Genomic DNA, 21,777 nt, shown 5'->3' with positions numbered 1-21,777 from the left:
CCAAAAAAAAAAAAAACTCGGGAACCGGTTCAAAAAAGGCTTAGAAAAATTTCCTCTAGCCGGTGACTAGATTTGAACCACCAAATCCTTTCTTCACGCGGTCAAGCGCCGTAGAGTGCAAACGCCACTTCTACTGAGCTACACAGGCTCTTAATGAAGCTGAAAAAAATGAAAAATATTCTGAATTCAAAAGTTTGGTTAGCTTACTCGAAGCAGCGAACTCCTACCACTCTTTCTTACTAAAGAATATCGCTTCTGCAACTTTGAAGTAAGAATATATAAATTGGTGCATGTACCGCGTTTAGGGCTTGGTATTTTTATGGTATTTTATGTGGAGTTAAAAAAAAAAAAAAAAAAGTACGAATGTGCAGTTTTTCCCGTATATATATGATGATAAACCACACATATCGACATATTACATGCATAGATTTTAAAAATATGGGATTTTTTAGTTGATTGTTGATTTTTTTTTTATTGATATGGACGTATCCATGTTTGTTATTGTTATTAATCTTACACATAGGTTGCAGACTGTAACATGCTAGTGCGATGCCCGGTAAAAAGATATCAAAAGTTCGCAAATGGCCAAAAAATAACAGTTTGTGCTTTTAAAGCCAGTTTTTAAAAACTCAGTATCATATATCAGTGTCTCGATTCTCCCTTTGTATTAATATATCATTCTTAATGAATACAATGCAGTAAAATAACAAACATATCACAAAATAAAAAAAAAACGTGATATAATATATAACAACTATATATATATATATATATATATATATATATATATATATATATATATATATATATATATATATATATATATATTAGATACTATTTGTTATCTCTAAAATGTTTTTAAACGTTTATATTTCAAAAGCAGAATAAAAAAAAGTTAGGTGTAATAATCTAGAACAGCAAAGCCGATTAAGAGACATTCGTACCGTATGTACTGGAAAAATCAGACGACCTGGTTGGCAGAGTAGGAATGCCGACTACAGTTAAATCTGTAACTCAACCCTGCAAGTCTACAGTATCCAGTTTGGCCACTTTTGTTGGAAAAGAAAATAAATATTTACTAATACCCATTAGTAAATGCCGTAAAATTGACATTGTTATACACTGGTCACCCCCCCAAATATCAAATAGATTGGTAGCTATGCACTTTGAAAAATTCGGGAAAATTGAAATTTTAGAAAATATCGCCAGTTGTAAAGATAAAGAGTGGGCCCATGTTCTCTCTAATAAGAAAAAATTAACTATAACTCTGAACGAATATACAAAAATAGAAGATATACAGTACGTAATTAAGGTTCAAAAAATGACCGGAATAGTCATAATTCCAGGACGACCTCCGGCATGTTTCAGATGCAGGAAAATTGGACATTTGCGAAAGCAGTGTACGGCACCTAAGTGTGATAAATGCAAAAGAATCGGACATGATATGGAAGACTGTAAAGGGCAAACATATGCATCAATGTTGGTTAAACGACCAGCAGTAAACCAACCAAACCAAGAAGAAGAGCTAGAGTCAGTAGATGATGTACAAGAAAATAATACTGTACATCATCTAGAAGAAGAAAACCAAATAGGCACCAACGAGGAGAAATCGGAGCGGGGTGATTCTCAAAATACATCAATTGTGCCATCAAAACCAGTGGATCCAGAAGGAGAAGAAACAACGGAAGAAAGAGAAAGGAATAGTACTGGTTTAGAAACAGATAAAGATCAGGTATCTATGAGAAAAGAGGAAGAAAAGAATATGACACCTGACGAAAGGGGAAAACATGAAGCAAACGGCAGCGCTTCTACCCCAGGAGACGTAAAAAAATCCAGTTCAAGCAAAAAGAGAAAAAGGAAAAACAGAAAGAAATAAAGCCTGCTAATATATATACAAAAAATGAAGAATAAGCCAATTAAGATAATTACAATGAATTGTAATGGATTGAATAACCAGGTTTCACAAAAATTGCTAACAAACACAATACACCAGACCCAAGTAGATATAGTAATGCTACAAGATACCAGATTAAAACAAAACTCAGAAGCAGAAAAAAAACTACACAGAAATCTGCAGTGCCACTACTACATTCTTGGCGAATAAGCCCAAAGTAATGGCATTGCAGGTTTAATGACTTTGATAAGTAAGGGAAGTAGCATACAATTATTATCGCACTCTACTCTAATAGAACACAGAGTGCTAGAGGTTGAAATAGTCTGGGAAGATCAAATAGTGTCGTTAATTAACGTATACGGCCCGGCTGAACACACACACAAAAAAACACTTTTGGGAGACCCTAGAAACCAAATTGGCAAACACAAGAAATATAATTGCGGCCGGAGACATGAATTTTGTAGAAAACAATATATTAGACATAGAGGTAAAAAATGCTATAACAAAAAACAAATTTTCACACATTATACAGCGATGTCAACTCAAAGACATATTCCGAGAATTACATCCAGCATGTAAAGCTTATACTCATTATTCCCCCACCAATGCCTCACAGCTAGACAGAATCTACATAAGCCGATATACGGGATTAACCGTTAAGGAGGTTTGTCACTTGCCCTTGACTTTTAGTGACCACTACATGGTCAAGGGCAAATTTTCCCATGAGGCTAACGACAGAAATATATACACCAACAGAAACTACCCACCCTGGAAGCTAAACAACAGTATAATCAACACAGACACATTTACAACAGAAATAAAAAGAATATTAGACAACATAACAGAAATAGAAAATCCAGTGTATGCCTGGAACCAATTCAAAATACATTTAAAACAGGCTGCTATAAAAATAGGAAAACATAAGAAATATACAACAAACCAAGAAAAAAGAACCATAATCAAAGAACTAACACGACAATACAACAGAACCCTCCCAGAAAATAAAACAGCTATCAACGCTCTTAAAGCAAAATTGAAACAAATAGAAATAAAAGAGACTGAAGGGGCCTGGATACGTGCAAAAATCAGAACAATGGAACATGATGAAGGGAAATCCAAAGCAGCTTGGCTCTTTGAAGAGCAGAGAAAACAAAAAAACACCATTCATAAAATAAAACATGAGGGGACAGAGGTCGAGGGAGATGCAAATCTCCTGCGATTCTTCCACTCACAATACACAAATACCTTCTCCCAAAAACAAAGTGACAAAACAGAAACACAAAATTTAATGAAAACCTTGCCGAGATTATCAAAGCCAGAAGCTGAAATTTCCCCATTACAAAAACCGAATGCAAAAATACTATAAAGTCCCTGTCACTACACAAATCTCCAGGACCTGACGGTCTCACGGCGGAATTTTATAAAGCTTACTACCCGCTGTTTGAGACACTATTTGTGAAAATGCTGAACGAAATACAGAATTCGGAAAGTATCGCAGAATATTTCAACCTCGGTTACATAACACTGATACCAAAAAATAAAGACACCACAAACAATGCAAACTCACAATGGAGAGGCATTACATTCCTGAATACAGACTATAAAATCTTAGCCAAAATCATATCAACGAATTCAAATACACATACAAAAAATAATATCAGGATTCCAAACCTGCGGCATTAAAAACAGAAAAATAGAAGATAATATTCTGACAGTTAGATGCATATATGAACACTACCAGGCAACACAACAACCATGCCTGTTGGTAAGTCTGGACATAGAAAAAGCCTTCGATTCGGTTAGTCACTAATACCTGAAAGAAGTCATTAAAGCTGCAGGTTTCGGGAAGAAATTTCAAAACGTAATGTCAAACATATACAACACTGCACAGTCACGATTCATAATCAACAAGAAACTGTCTGCACCTGTTAAAATTGACTGCTCGGTCAGACAGGGAGACAGCCTATCTATGATCCTATTTGCTCTTGCCTTAGACCCGGTGATACGAGCGATATCGGGACATCCCGGCATAGCGGGTACTCATATAGGAGAAGAAGGTAAAACAAAAGTACTAGCCTATGCCGACGATGTTACGTTAACGCTAACCACAGCCGAGTCCTTCACGATTGCTTGTAATGTATTTAAATCTTTTGAAAGGGCATCCGCATTAAAACTCAACTTTCATAAATGTCACGCGATGTTCGTCGGCAGGTGGCAAATAAGCCAACCGTGCCGAACGAAATTAAAATTAATGAACACCTTCCTCTTTTAGGAATCACCATAGGGGATCAAACCCATCATAACAAGCAATGGGAAGTAGCTCATAACAAAATTACTAAAAAAAATTTCACAAATGAGACCCAGACAATTATCAATTAGAAGCAGGGCAAAAATATGTAACCAGTTCTTACTATCAAAAATATGGTACCTTGTAGCCAACATTAATTACAATGGCAACGAAGTTGACAAAATTCACAGAGAATGTGCAAAATTTATTTGGGATTCGAAATACGAACCTATACGAAGGTGCACAATATTTCATGATATAGAAGCTGGAGGAGTTGGTTTAATAAATGTACATTTAAAAACTGTAAGTGCAAGAGCAAAAATCAGAGAGAGCGCTTACTCGGAACACAAAGCCTGGAGTGCATATATCATACACTACATGCAAAGAATAATGCCCCACCAAATAATTTGTTCTCTTCCACAATCGAATGGCAAAATACCAAAAATGTTCATTGAAGTTGCGGAGGGGTACAAATTCATTAATAATCATACAGCAATAAAAGATTTCCTCAAAATGAAACCAAAAATTGCACTTATCACTCTCACGCGAGTAGTTATACCACCACCACAACACCGAGAGTTTGAAAAAGGTAAAATTAAACTATCCAATGTACTCAAAAAGGCATTCAGATTACCCATACACCCGAAACTAAAAACATTTTATTACAAGGTTCACCACGCTTGCCTACCCACCAGAATGTGGTGCGCATACAAAGGTATTCCACTTCAAGCCCCAGCCAAATGCTACTTCTGCCCTGAACCAGAAACACTATATCACATAATGTTATACTGCCCCCCACACCTCTCCAATATGGAACACTGTTCAGAAATTTATAAAACACAAAGCACCGGTCACAGAACACACACTATTCTGGCTAAAGGACGGAAACATAACAATAACCGAAGCAATTATAATTATAACAACAATGTACTCCATCTGGACATACAGATGTGACAGAATTTATGGAAGAGATACAGGTCCAGATATAATGCAAAAACTCAACAAACTACTAAATTAAAAATCATAACACAATAAACAGAAAAAAGATAACAAAACACCAATGGCGAAAGAAAGGCCTTATCTCTGATGAATATGAAGAAAACATACAAATAATAGAAATAAAAGACCCACCATAAAGAAAAAACATGAAAACAAGCCAATACAATTCACTCTGAAACGAAAAATAATGGAATAGAAAACTAAACACATAATGTAAATATGTATATATAAGTGTAGAAATATTGTATAGTAATGAATATATCTATTTGCATAAGAGGAAGTATATGTCTTATAATTTTCAGATAAGATAAAAAATATTGTAATATTTCAATGGATGTTAAATGGCAAAATAACTGCCCAAAAGATTGCACAGGACTCTAGATGAAATAGATATTGGGCATGTTATCATGTTAAATAAAAAAAAAAATAAAAAAAATAAAAATTGTTAACTGAAATAAGCATGCCATGTACTTATTGCATATATGTAAATAGTTCGTCCGAATGTACATAGATGCTTTTGAGAAAAAAAAAAAAAGAGTGGTTAGCATATCCGCTCTCCAGCCAAAAGGCTGAGGGTTCGAATCTTGCCGTGGGCATGGATGTTTCTAATAAATACTAGTAGTGGCGGTGGCCGATAGATGGCGTCGTAGATGATGATGGTAGTTGGGTTCGTTGTAGAGTTGTGTTTGCTTGTATGCCATATTCAAAATAACTTTTATGTGAAATAACTAATTTCATGGTAAATTCTCCATTGTTATTTCTTTATATTATGCCTATTGACGTTTTATTTCTTCAAGGTATTTAAAAATTCGTGTCCTCTCATTTTACTTGAAAGAAGGAAAGTCAGTCAATTATTCTCTCCGGCTTATCTTGAAAATAATTGTGTGTTAAAATAATATTTATTGAAATACAAGGGCATGTGTAGCCCTGTAAAAATGGCATCTGTTACAACCATTTTAAGAAATTAGTTCTCATGATCATTAACTAGGGGAATATGAAGCGTTTCCATGTATTCTATAGTCCTACAAACCATTGTTTATGTGAGAGTTCATTGATTATTTTATATTTAAGACTTATTTCTTTTTAAATATGTGACACACTTTGGTTTTTGCAATGCTTTTTTCCCTTCTAATTACATAAGAATAGCTAACAATTACATTCTTAGTTACATTACACTTTTCCATTTCTTTTACTATTATTAATAATATGAACTGTTAATTATATTAGAACGTGGTTAATTACACATTTTAATTTCTTAAAGTTTACTTAGTTTTTTAGAAAGTGTCTTGTTAGCTGATCCTCAGAGTAAAAGCATTTGTATATGTCGTAAATATTAATTACTATGATGTATATATTTTAAAAAAATCAGCTAACGCCTTTTATTCTCGTATAAGGAGTAAGCGAGGCCATTTTAGCCCTATCTAACTTTTGGAGTCTGATGGAGCAGTTCAATCTCCAATGGTAGCTAGTCAGAGATAGTGGCCCAAGACTATCACTAATTATATGAGGGTGGTCTGAAAAGATCTTCGCCTAACAATCAAAAAACGAATTTATAACTTCAAAATTATTTTTATTTTTCAGTATAATTTCCCTTAAGGCTAATACATTTATTCCGGCGATGCTCCAGCGCCATTATCCCATCCCTGTAGTGGTTCTCAGTAAGATCTACAAAATACCCTTCTACAGCTGCAATCACCTCTTGATTCAAAAAAAAAAAAAAAAAAAAAAAAAAAAAAAAAAAAACCGCTGGCCAGCAAGGAAGGGTTTTAGTTTGGGGAAGAGATAGAAGTCAGAGGGAGCCAAATCTGCGGAATAGGGTGGATGTTCCAACAGTTCATAGATCCCATTATGGATGATGCATGATTTTCCCATTGCCGAAACACATTGTGGGTAGGTGCATTGTGCTGATAAAAGATGATTTTTTTTTTCTTCTGCAAGCTGGGTCTTTTCTCACGAACTTTTTCCTCTGGTCTGGTTAAAAGATCAGAATAATATTCCTCGGTTAATGTTTTATCCTTTTCAAGACAATTAATAAATAAAAATGCTTTTAGCATCCCAAAACTGATGGAACCCACTTTGTCTTCTTTGGCGCTGAACAACTGGCTTCTGTCCACTGTTTTGATTGCTGTTTGGATTCTGGTGTGTTATGGTGAATCACGTCTCATCCATAGTTATAAATTATAAAACAAAATCAGTTTTATTCTTCTTAAAATGCTCCAAGCACTGTTCAGAGATTTTGCTGTGAACAAACATGGCTTGTATTGCGCAAAGCTTTTCGTATGCAATTTTTCATGCAAAATATATTATTATTATTATTATAGTGGATCATCTTCAAGGCTGGTACGGCCACGTTTAAACTCAGCAGCCCATTTCTTAATTGTCGAAAGAGAAGAGTGCCCATAAACTTTTATGAACTTCGAATGAATTTCTTTTGGCGTTAAACTTTCTTTTACAAAGAATTTTATAACCGCACGATACTCAATTTTATCCATTTCAAGGGATACAGACAACACTTTTGCTTCAGACAGCTGTATAAAACAAACTACTTGATAGAATGACTTGCAATTTCACATGGATGCTTATGACAGATGCACCAACTTTAAAAAAAAAATCTTGCCGATACCTACTTTCCCGTGCCAGAGATCGATAACTCTGGAGCTGATCGAATAAAGGCTTAATAAAGTTCTAGTCAGCTACTGAAATAGAACTTTCGACGCTCTTTCTTCGAGCGGTCTAGCGCATGGAAGGCATGTGCCACTTCCACTAAGCTACACAGGCGCTGTATATATTCATTGTTGGTTTAATGAAAGTCTTTGTGGAAATAGCATTTGAATCCATAGCACCAGGCCGCACGAAGAAAGGCTTCTGAGTTGGATTCTAGTTGCTCGGTGGAGGAACTTTCTATAACCTTTCTTTGATCGGTTCCCGTGTTAGGCGATCTCTAGCACGACAAACGGGTTTTTTTTTTCTCCCAGAAACTCAAAAAAGATCATAGAACCCACAATTTTCACACACTAATATATTGCATTAGGGTAAGAGATCACCAGCACTTGTCTGCTTCTCTTGCCAGATCCCATTTAAAATTACTGACAGCCTTGTGCCAGCTATCTCTGAATGACTACAGTGGAAGTCAGTACAAAAAGTCAGATAGTGCTAAAACTGACTAAATATTATGGCTAAAAATAAATTATAAATATAAATAAAAAAAAGCACGTTTTTTTTTTTTTTTTTAAATATAAAAAATTCCTCTCTCTCTCTCTCTCTATATATATATACATATACATATACACGAGGGTAGTCTGAAAAATTCTCCACCATAAACGTACATCAATTTCACATGATCTACCATAACGGTACATCATGTGAAATTGCAAGTCATTCTATCAAGTAGTTTGTTTTATACAGCTGTCTGAAGCAAAAGTGTTGTCTGTATCCCTTGAAACGGATAAAATTGAGTATCGTGCAGTTATAAAATTCTTTGTAAAAGAAGGTTTAGGCCAAAAAGAAATTCATTCAAAGTTACTGGGCATTCTTCTCCTTCGTTTTTGACAAATAAGAAATGGGCTGCCGAGTTTAAACGTGACTGTATACCAGCTTTGAAGATGATCCATGTGAAGCAAGTCCAAAAAGTATAACAATACCAGAAATCATTGATCAAGCGCACGATATGGTACTGGATGACTTGCGAATCAAAGTGCGTGAAAAAGCTGAGACTGTAGGCATTTCAAAAGAACATGTTGGATATATTTTGCATGAAGAATTGCAAATGAAAAAGCTTTGCGCAAAATGGGTATCACGCTTGCTCACAGCAGATCAAAAATGCACTCGCATGAAAATCTCTGAACAGTGCTTGGAGCGTTTGGTTAAAACGCTCCAAGCACTGTTCAGAGATTTTTAAACTGATTTCGTGTGTCGATGTATTGCTATGGATGAGACTTGGATTCACCATAACTCACCAGAATCCAAACAACAGTCAAAACAGTGGACAGAAGCCAGTTGTTCAGTGCAAAAGAAGACAAAGTCGGCTCCATTAGCAGGAAAGGTCATGGCATCGATGTTTTGGATGGTAAAGGCATTTTGTTTATTAATTATCAGGAAAAGGGTAAAACCATAACCGGGGAATATTATTCCGGTCTTTTAACCAGACCAGACGAAAAAATTCATGAGAAAAGACCCGGTTTGCAGAAGATAAAAAAATCATCTTTCATCAGGACAATGCACCTGCCCACAAAGGTGTTTTAGCAATGGGATAATTAAGGGATCTGCACTATGAATTGCTGGAACATCCACCCTGTTCCCCAGATTTGGCTCCCTCTGAATTCTGTCTCTTCCCCAAACTAAAACTCTTCCTCGCTGGTGAGCGTTTTTCTTTGAATCGAGAGATTATTGCAGCTGCAGAGGGGTATTTTGCAGATCTTACTGAGAACCACTACAGGGATGGGATAATGGCGCTGGAGCACCGCTGGGATAAATGTATTAGTCTTAAGGGAGGTTATGTTGAAAAATAAAAATAATTTTGAAATTATAAATTCTTTTTTCATTGTTAAGCCGAGAACTTTTCAGACCACCCTCGTGTGTGTGTGTGTGTATAGAGGGTAGTGCAAAATTTCACATACAAACTTTGAGGGGAGGTAGAGAACATCAAAATCAACCATATTCACATAGGAAAGCATGACCGGAAATGCCACCGGAAGGTACTAACAGGACAGAAAGATACAGAAATAACACAAGGCAGTAAGTAGTGTAAAAAACTTGATTAGGCGTAACTGAACAGTTCAATAGTAGTTGGATACATAATACGGTAAACGAGGTGCACGTCTGCGATCTCAGCGTTCGTAAAATGATGCATGTTCTTCGTACGATGTCGAAAGCTTGAACGAGGACGCCCCAATTGCTCACCTGGAGCGCTGGCGAACAGCGCCGCCTATCACTTTCGGGTGGCGTTTCCGGTCATGCTTACCTATGTGAATAGGGTTGATTTTGATGTTCTCTGTCTCCCCCTCAAAGTTTGCATTGAATTTTGAACCACTCTGTGTGTGTGTGTGTGTGTGTATATATATATATATATATTTTGATGTTCTCTGTCTCCCCCTCAAAGTTTGCATTGAATTTTGAACCACCCTGTGTGTGTGTGTGTGTGTGTGTGTGTGTGTGTGTGTATATATATATATATATATATATATATATATACAGGGTGTTCGGGATAAATTTGACATATTTATAATTAATTATATTTTTCCGTAAGTTACATGTATTAACACACACTTCTCTTCATTTAAAAGTTTGGACCCTTCTTCATTCATGTACAAGATGTCAGAAAGGATGGATAGCTGGAACCCACCTGAATCATGGAAGAGAATAACTTGTATCATGATGATTCGTGCCCGCCATCAAAATAAGGATATTACGACTGCTGCCCAATGCTCCCTGAATACAGTAAAAACAATCAGGCATGAACTAGAGACTTGCAATGGTGACTACGAGGATGTAGCAAGAAGAAAGATCCCTAGCAGACGATCTGATTGCGTTCGTACAGCAGAATTCCTCGCAAATCTGCAGGAACAGGTGTTGAACCCTGGCATTGGAATTCGGGCTTTGTTCGTGGAGTTGCTAACTGTAGTCAAGCCCTGGATAACAAGGGTAGCCAATGGTAGGCCGTATGTATGGCAGCAGGATTCGGCCCCTTGCCACACCTCTGGGAAAAGTCAAAAATGGTTGTCTGAAAATTTCTACGACTTCACCAGTCCAAATGTTTGGCCTCCAAACTCCCCAGACCTTAACCCCATGGATTATTTTGTATGGGGCGCAGTTGAAAAAGACACCAATTGCACTTCCAGTAATACAAAAGCCTAGTTAATGGATAAAATTAAAACAGTTTTTGCGGCCCTTCCCAGGGAGACTGTAGCATCAGCTTGTTCGAGGTTCCGAAGCAGAATTGAAGCTGTGATCGATGCTAATGGTGGTTATTTTGAGTAAATCTTGTTGATAGTATTGTAATTAACTCTGCCTGTAATGTATTTTTGTCAATTCATTAAATTTAATAGATACAAAGAAGATTTTCTTTTTCCTTACGAAACTGTCAAATTTATCCCGAACACCCTGTATATACACTCGCATACATACAAGGGTGATTCCATAAGTTTCCGGCCTTGACTAACCTTTAGAGGTGATGATAGAAAGAAAATAACTCACTTTTCAACGTAATCCCCTTTTATTTCAATACTTTTCATCTTTGAATTAACATTTCCATGCGCGTGAAAAAATAGTTTGTACTTTTGTCTGCAAAATGGCCTAAAACTGATCTTTCACTTCATTGTCATCTGCATTTCTTCCTCAAAGGAAGTTCAGTTTCGAGAAGAGGTAGTAGTCACTGAGTGCTAGATCTGGGCTGTAGGGTGCATCTTCTGGAAGCCACAGTCCTACACTGCAGCCTTCACAACAACAGTCATATGGACTGGAGCATTGTCGTGAATCAGGCGAACACCATGCCTCCACATTTCTCGTCTCTTCTCCTTTATGGCATCACAAAGGAGTGAATATTCTGCATTCACGGTGGTATTCCTTTCCTTGAAGTCAATCGAGAGAATTCTCCGGCAATCTTGCAAGGTGGCTAAATCTTCTTGCTGGACTGAGTGACCCTGGCTTTACTTGGCGGTGTTTCATCTGGTTTGCACCACTCAATTGATTCCCTTTTGGAAAGAGGATCATAATAATGGACCATGGTTTCATTCCCAGTGACATTGGATTCCAGTACTTCTGATTTCCTTGGCAAAGCTCTAAAAACTTGTGGGAACAGGTCACACGATGCTCTTATGAAGAGAGAAGGTGGGACACCCACCTTCATGTAAAGCTTCTCTTGAATGATGTGAAAGACGGTTGTTATAGAAAACCCCAACCTTGCTGAATTTCTTTAAGCTTCAGCCATCTGTCATTGAGTAGTTCCTCCTCAATGAGAGACATTTTCCACAGTCATCACTTCCACAGGCCTCCCATCACACAGATCATCTTCAATGCTCTCGCTCTCTCTTCCTAGGCAAAACTGTTTAGTCCATTCCTTCATGGTGGAATATGAATCAGAAACTTCCCCATAAACACCATTCAATGGCTGTGTGATAGCACTTGGAGAAAGCCCTTCTTTGGCTTTCTCCAAGGGAGGTACAGTGCGGCACTCAAAAATTGAGTACTGCACTGTAATAAAAGTTTATTACAGTGCTGTACTCAATTTTTAATATTACAGCCACTTAGCACACCACGTGTTAGTCAAGCGAGTGCCGCCAATTGAATGGTACAGGTAGAGTTGAAACTGGTACACAAACCTCTCCATAGATGGTGCTATATGTCACACACTGTATTTTAAAATTGTGGTGAATTTTGTATGTCAGGCTGGAATCTTTTGAACCTACCTCATATATATCAATAAGTTGAAAGCCTGTTTAGGAGTTACTTTCGATGAAGATCTTTGGTTAGAAAGGTTTTCAATGAAAAGTGAAGTAGCCATTCCCATATGGAAGGTTTTTATGTGCGTGTGTTTAGTTTTTAGGAGCTGAAAGATAAATTGTTTTAGAAAATAATTAGCCATAATTTTTTTTTTGATCACTTTTATGAATGCTTATTGGCTTGTAAGCATCATTTTCTTGTGTGGTTTTAAACACTATAATCTTTGTTTCAAGTACATTGTATTGTATGTACTGTATGCCCACAGATATGAGACCCTTCGACACTTCTGCGCATGTCAGAAGAAGGAGACTCAATTCCAATAATAGGGTAATCAGTCAGCCTTGTGAGATGAGTTATTACATGTCGGAAAAAAGTGCTAACTATTTTGCTTGTATAACAGTTGGAAAATTTTACATATAAAGCACATGATTTTGTGTGTTGGTGACCAATTCATACATCAACTTATTCCCCCCCCCCCCAACATGAATTGACTCTTCTTGCCACGTTACAAGACTAGGGTCTCGGATCTGTGGTCGGACAGTAATGGCACCGATGAGTACAACTATGGCAGGCAATTTCAATATGCACAATTCTGCTCACTTCATGGAGCAAAAGATTTGTGGAAGGAAACTAGTGAGTCCATGTCAGTGTTTGAAAAGTTTGAAAAGAGTAAGAATAATGGCAAGTAGATTGAAACGAGCAATACGAATGTGAATCTTGACAAGGTTGCTCTTATTGAAAGAAGTGCTGGGAGTAAGAGTGCATGCAGTGAGTTATAGCAAGAGTGAAATGGTTGAAAATGAAGTATGACCAGATGATAATGAAAGAGTGAGTGTATATGAAGTTCTCCTCCAGCAGATCCCAATGTGGGAGAAAATGGTTGGAGAAATGCCTGGCAGGTGGTATGGCACAAAAGTGAAAGGGAAAGATGCAAGGGGAGAAATATGTGTGTGCATATATGAGAAATATATATTTCTCCCACATATAAACACAAACACTCTTTTTCCCATATGGGATATTCCAGTTAATACTGACACAAGCATACACGAGAAGAGGCTAAAATATGAGAAGAAGCTGGTTTCTGTCAGAAAGCTTATTAATAGAAGTGTATTGTTATTGTTACACTGGCACCTCCAAGGAGTCCAAGATTCATTCAGCATACATTAGCTTATTTACATCATATTTAAACTTAAAACAGGAACAACTTTCAGGAGTAATACATCACACTTACACAATGCCAGTCATATAGCTCTTTAACACAAATAGTGAGCGCAACATCTCTGATGTTGCACAAGCCACTTATTTCATACCTCTTTTTTTTTTTTTAGATGACTATCCAACTTGCAAAAATAAACTTTGTTTCACTTAAAAAAACAAAATTAACCACAGTAATAAACTTTAATGAAAGTACAAATATTTCATATGGAAATAACAGTACATCAGTGTACTGAAACAAGCATTATGAAAGAATGTGTAATTTGCATTATGGGATATTAAGGCAATTAACATGAAATTTTTTTTATGTACAAATAGCCTAGTCATGAAGAAGCTTCACGTGTAAAATTGGTTTGTTTACACTTTGATAAAGGATTAAACAAGAATAATTTCTTCTTGGCATTTTTAATTAAAGGTAAATAAGCTGACATTATGTGTTAAGTGAAGCTTCCATAATGAGTCCTGGACTCCATTGTATAAGAATCTTTTATAGTATCAGGAAGTGTACAGGCAAGAACGGATGTCTTCAAGGAATAGGAAACCAAATATATGAATAATAGTTTATGTCATTAAGATGAAAGAATTGGTTGTTTTAAACTATAACAAAAGTAACTAAGGTTTTGGTGCTAGTGTGTTTTGTATGTTAATTGTGTATATTATTCTGGCTGGTTTGCTTTATTATGGGATAAAATCATCTATCACTTCCATATGAGACTGGATAACTGATTTTCAGCTGAAAAGTCCTTATAAAGATACTTGTAGATTGGATTCAAATCCCAGTCTTTGAAACCAATGGGATATCATCTTTACTGACTGAGCTAGAGAAATTCAAAGGCAAAAATAATTACAGAATATGCTATAATGTGTTTCATCATTATTACAAAAGGCTTCTTGAGCTAAAAAAAAAATATAAAAAAGCTTTTTAGAAAACAGTATATGTATAGCATAGTGTTAATAATATTGTTGTGGATGGGGTGCTTGCTTTCAGTTGCTAAGTAGATGGATTAATGTTTAGTCATGCACAAAATCCAATATAATCTCAATACTTCTGGATTACTTTTTGTAAGAGAAGTGTTATAGAATTTCATACTGGAATACTGGTATCTTTCTTCTAGGCTAGTTGTCAGCAACCTACAACTTGTAAGCCACATGCTGTTCATTGAACATAACTGCAGCTCTGACTACATGTATGACAAGTGCATGTGGCAAAAAATTTTCAATTTAGTTTGCCTGCATATCACAAACAGAGCATACAAACTGCAAGGTGTTGAAGGTTAATCGTTGCGGCAGTGGCGATTATAAAACAGGAACAGGATAATATCCGTGTGTTCGAAGTGACCAAATTGTGTTCAACATGTTTATAAATTTGAAAATATTTATATTTGGACTTTTCATTTTTTTGGTCTGACGTATTTCTGCAAGCAAATATTTTTGACCATGAACTATGTTAAAAATAAATCAAGAAACCATCTGAAAAATGTGAGTCTCTCACCATGTTTACAGATGAAAATTATGATATACTTGCCTGATGTTGAGAGACATGCTCAACAAGTTTAGCAAAAGTCAAATTAATTTCTATCTAATTGGATGTTTGCCACATTTCTTTCAATATTAATAAATAATATTTCAAAAATATATGTAATTTAAAATGCCTTCCCACTCTATTCCATTTCTTACAACTTTTCCCACCTTTGGCTGAAGTGCAGCCCTTTGAATTTTTATTATTATTTTTTTTTCAATTAGATCAAAAATGGCTCTTCATTCAAAAAAAAAAAAAAAGTTGGTGATCCCTGTTCCAGGCCACTACTGAGGATAATATATGTTGAGAGAGTGGTTTGTATCTCTCATATCTATTGAGCTACATAGACTTATCAATAGAGCTACAATGTCTCTAAGTAGCTTTTCTCTCTTTCACATTCTGTTTAAGTAACCATATCACCTGAGATTAGTGCTGCTTACACATTCTTGAATGCTAATGTCAAGTTCCTTCCTAATATTCTCAGTTTTAATATGATACAGCCACAAATGCCATTTGTTCACTCTTCTAATTTTTTTCTCAAAACTCTCATATCTATGGTCTACAGTCTTTAATCAAGTGCTTTATTTCTAATTCAATTCTCAGAACCATGTGTTAAAATTGGTTTGAAACACTGTCTTGTATATAGCTAGCTTTATCTTTTAACTAATTTCTCTCTTATTCCATAAAAATTTATTCTTATTACACTTGATAAGAAAATATATTCTTGTTTTAATCCTATACTCAACTCGGTATAACCAGTCATGAAGTGTGATAACTTCATGACTAGTCTACTTGTATACAGAAGCTGTTGACTTCATATCAGTTGCCTTGGTACCCCATAATGCCAAAGGCATGAAGACTTTCAGTTCCCATCAGTGGGAGCCGAACACCTAAGAATTAAAACAATATAATTTCTTGTTAAGTACCAGATATATTGTAACCAAGTAGGAAAACCTTCCATAAATTTATTCCATTTACCATACCATCTTTACTAATTCTTAATTTGAGTTTAAGGGAGATGGCAATTCCCATACTATTCTACAGCCGGGTACGAAACTCGGATCGAAATCCATCAAAAGCCTAGAGTTTCATGCCCAAAAAACTATCGGCGAGCCCAAGTGTAAGTAATCACTTGGGTAGTACAACACCAGGGCAACTCGGAGCAAGATCCGTCACTATCCTTAATATTCTCTTATAATATAAAACAGAGCTCCTAGGAGATGTATTACTGTTTTACATTATGAGAAGAGGTCACTACCCAGACCGGTTTCAACCCTTTTTGAGGTCTCATCAGTGGGTAGGTAGCCCTGGAATATCACGGTTTTAAGTGAACCGAACTTACATATACCTCTACTAACGAATTGCTAAACTGGTGTACTTATATAGTGTTATTACTACTATAACAAGCCAAAAGGCTATTTTACTGGTGACATAAGTTTAAGGGAGATGGCAATTCCCATACTATTCTACAGCGAGTACGAAACTTGGATCGAAAGCTTAGAGTTTCATGCCGAAAAAACTATCGGCGAGCCTAAGTGTAAGTAATCACTTGGGTAGTACAACACCAGGACAACTCGGAGCAAAGGTGGAGCAAGTAGTAGAGGTATATGTAAATTCGGTTCACTTAAAACCTTGATATTCCAGGTCTACCTACTCACTGATGAGACCTCAAAAAGGGTTGAAACCGGTCTGGATAGTGACCTCTTCTCATAACGTAAAACAGTAATACATCTCCTAGAAGCTGTGTTTTACATTATGAGAGAATATTAAGGATAGTGACGGTGCTTGCTCCACCTTTGCTCCGAGTTGCCCTGATGTTGTACTACCCAAGTGATTACTTACACTTGGGCTTGCCGATAGTTTTTTCGGCATGAAACTCTAGGCTTTCGATGGATTTTGATTCGAGTTTCGTGCCCGGCTGTAGAATAGTATGGGAATTGCCATCTCCCTTTAACTTATGTCACCGGTAAAATAGCCTTTTGGCTTGTTATAGTAGTAATTCTTAATTTGCTTAAATACTAATATTTCATTTGCTATCTTCAAAAAAAAAGCTGAAATATTTTATTTGTTCTGTAGTTTTTTCATTCAGAATGCAGTGTTGTTTTCAATGTTCCTGCCTATTTTCATTGTCATTTTATACCAAATTTATTAATCAGCAGTTATTCAATTTTGAATATTGTGATGAATAATGTGCAACTTTGTCTCCCACCTGATTTAAATTCAAACCATCTTCTTGTAGCTCCTTCAATTCTAACTGCTGACTTAGAGCTCAAATAGAGACTATGCATTTCTTGATATAACATCCCATCTACATATATCTGGAGCATTCTCTTACTGCCTTATATGATGGGGTACCCAAAAATTATTTAAAAAAAAAAAAAATTAAAGTTTATAATACCATATTCTAGTCTACTTCAAAGTGCTCTCCATGTGAGTCAATGCACTTGTCTCAATGTTTTTTTCCACTGCTGGAAACAGTTCTGAAACTGTTCAACTGGAATACTGTTTATGGCCTCCAGCTACTTTTCTTTCACTTTGTTCACATAAATGAATCACTACCCTATCATGGTTTTCTTTATCCGTGGGAATAAAAAAAAGTCACAGGGAGAGAGATCAGGCGAGTAGGGAGGGTGGGGAATAACAGCCATGTTGTTTTTCGTCAAGAACTGTTGGACAGACAAGACCATGTGAGCTGGGGCATTGTCATGTGCAGCAACCAATCTCTGCTACTTCACATTTCTGGCTGTTTTTGTTGCATACTATCAGACAGTCTTCTCAAAACTTTTTCAATGTTTTCATCATTCCTGCTTGTTGAAAGTCGGCCAGTTTGTGGTTGGTCTTCAATTGACATGTCTCCATTTTTGAAATGGGAACTCGTAGACCTGTGTTTTACCTAAAGCATCGTCCTTAAGGCTTGCCAAAGCTTAACAATAGTTTTAGCTACAGTTTTACCCAAAAGCAAAATTTCATGCACACTCTCTGTTCCTTCTGGTCAGCCATCACAAAATTGCCAAACTTATATAAGCACTAACAAATAAGCAGCCAGAACAACAAACCAATTCACACAGGATGTCAACTGGTTTGTTGGCAAGTTCACTTACCAGACTGGCACAGAAAACTGCACAAGTTCAGATTCTGGCTGTTTTTGCCTTTTCCAGATCCTTATTACTTTCCCATGATTTCTTAACTATTTCCCTTCAAGTGAAAATATGACAACCTCTATTTGGCCTGAACCAAGCTTGTTATTCTCTAAGTTTTCCTTCCACAATTTTTCTATCGGTGTATATATATATAGATTTATACTGCAGTATAAATCTATCAGTGTATATATAGATTTATACTGCAGTATAAATCTATCGGTGTACAGAAAACCGACCAATACAGGTCGCTACCTACATTTCAACTCCTCCCACCACATCTCACATAAACTCAGCATTGTACGCATGTTAAAGAAAAGAGCGATTCGCATCACAACGGACAACAAGACCCTTCAAGATGAGTTAAAATTTATTTCCAACAATTTGTACTTGAACGGATATCCAAGAAAACTAGTCAATAAAATCCTTTTCTCTGAACCACCACAAAGAGAACAAGAAGATATTCAATATATAAAAACGATTGCAATTCCGTTTGTAAGTGGCATCTCCAACAAGCTCGCCAATCTCCTTAAACAACATAAAATAAGAGTAACATTCAAACCAATAGAATCTATTAGTAAACTACTAAGATCTCCAAAAGACAACCATCCTTTCTACAAATATGCTGGAGTTTATAATATTCCATGCTCATGTGGCTCTAGTTACATCAGACAGACTTCGAGAAGCCTCGAAATCAGGAAAAAGGAGCACATCGGCTATGTCAAAAACAACAGAGAGGACATTTCTGGCCTATCGTCTCATTTCTCTACAACTAACCATGTCATCGAGTGGGACAAAAGCTGTTCTCCTTACATAGAGGAAGATTACCATTCAAGAATTTTCAAAGAGGCAGCCACAGTCGCCCGTTCTACTGTCAACCTTAACAGAAATCAAGGCCTAATACTCCCAGAGATATGGAAAACCCTAATCAGAACCTTAAAAACGGAAGAAATGAACTTTAATACAAACTACAGAAAGTTCCTCAGCAACAGCTAGCTGATCTTGTACACGCGATACGTGTTTCACTCACGTTCGATACTATTTTATTTGTAATTATTCTAGTCAGTTTTTTACAGCTATTCTTGTCAGTTTGCAGTTACGCATAATTGTGAGATTGTTTAAACCTCTATGTAAGCCCTGAAGATGCCAACAGGTAAGTGTGGCGAAACTAGTTGGTTCAGTTAATAAAATTGATCAACACTTGATCGGTAAATCAAAAAATATTATTATTTACAAATTTATGATCAAGAAAATAACCTTCATGAGGAGACATACTGTATTATAGAGACCAAGATAAGGAAAGAATCAGTGGAATTGGATTCATGATTAACAAAATTTGAAGAACAATATAATAGAATTTGACAGTATATGATCAAATAGCAAATATTGTTGTCCAAATCTCAAAAAAGATACACTCTTCAGATCATCCAAGTCTATGCATCAACAATAAGTCATACTGATGAAGAAATTGAAGACTTCTATCATGATGTATGCCAACTTTACAACAAAGAAAAACATCATTTCAGAATTGTAATGGGAGACTTTAATGCTAGGATTAGTATACAACAATCAGATGAAAGCTCAATGGGAAATTTTGGATATGGAATGAGAGATGATAGGAGCAAGGTTAATAGAATTTGCAGAAAAAGAAATCCTGTACATCATGAATTATTGTTTCAAGAAAACAACACAGAGGAAGTTTACATGAAAAAGTCTAAATGGAAAAACTAGTGAAATTGACTTTATCCTCAGCAATAAGAAAAACATCTTTCAGGACTGTTCTGTTATTACCTTCAAAATTGGAAGTGACTATTGTATGGTAAGCGTAAGATTCAAATAAATTGCCAAAAAGAAAGAAGAAAAATGTTTCGAAGATCAAAGCAAAACATAGATGTACACAAACTCAACATTAAAAAAGATATATTCCAACATGAACTAAACAACAGATTTAAAAATCTTATTATAGATGACAATGCTGATCCATCAGAAAGTAACGACATTATTACCCAAAACCTTTTACAATGCTCACATGAAATAGCTAGTACCACAGAACAGAAACAAGACAAATTTTGAAGAAACAAAGAGAAATGAAACAAGCAAATAATCCACAAATAAAATTAAACATACTGAATTGTGCAAAACAATCAGAAAATGTATCATGGAAGAAATAAGAAAATTCAATTGTAAATTCATACAACAAACAATTGAAAACAACTGTAGTCTCAAAAAAGCCAAAGAGTAATAAACGAATGGTTGCAGTCAAAATACAAGATGGGACCATAACCAGAGATAGATATGCTATAACAAATTAATTGAGGAAGATGGAAGAAGACAACTATGAAATAACTGAAGTGCCACAGATTCTACCAGAAGAAGTTATGTGGAGCATCCAAAGCTTGTAAAATGGAAAAGCTGCAGGTGAGGATGGAGTTAAGTTGAACTTCTAAAAGCAGGTGGAGAAAATAATCTACACAATTTTAGCAAAACCATTTACCTTATGTCTGAATAAAATTGATATATGAAGAACCTGGAAGATCTACAAAATTTTAGCAAAACTATTTATCTTATGTATGAATAAAAATGATGTATGAAGAACATGGAAGAAAGCTATCCTAATTCTGATACAGAAAAAAGGTGAAGAAGTTGATGAACTACAGACCCATCAGTCTACAATCGGTGGTTAGACCTAGCACAACAATAAGAACAGGCAGGCTTTCAAAGTGGCTTTAGTACAATGGACCATATTCAGGTTGTACAGCAGATTATCGAACAGTGTAATGAATATCAGTTACTGTTATGTCTTAGTTTTATTGATATGAGAAAGCCTTTGATTCAGTAAAAACTTGTGCAATACTTAAAGCATTACAAAGCCAAGCGGAGGAGTTGCACACATCTGGATCATCAAATCAGCATGCAACAACAGCAATTAATTTCAATGGAAATCTCTATAGTGGAAATACAGAGAGGTATAAGACAGGGTGATACAATAACTCCAAAATTATTCACAGCATGCCTAGAAGAAACATTCAAACTTCTTGATTGAGAAGGGAAAAGGTTGAAGATAAATGGAAGATATTTAAGCCATTTACGCTTTGCAGATGACATAGTTATCTTTACTTCAACTGCACATGAATTACAGACTTGTATCTATGAACTCCAAATTACTAGCAAAACTGCTAGCCTAAAGATAAACCTAAAGAATTTCCAAGTTATGTTTAATAGCTATGTCCAATCAGAAATAGTTAAAATCAATAATGATGAAATTAAACAAGTAGATCATACATATACT

The sequence above is a fragment of the Typopeltis vanoorti genome, chromosome 20 (genome assembly GCF_054136105.1).
Source record: "Typopeltis vanoorti isolate ZY-2024b chromosome 20, IOZ_Tvanoo_1.0, whole genome shotgun sequence".
NCBI lineage: Eukaryota > Metazoa > Arthropoda > Arachnida > Uropygi > Thelyphonidae > Typopeltis > Typopeltis vanoorti.
This window is presented reverse-complemented; position numbering follows the sequence as displayed.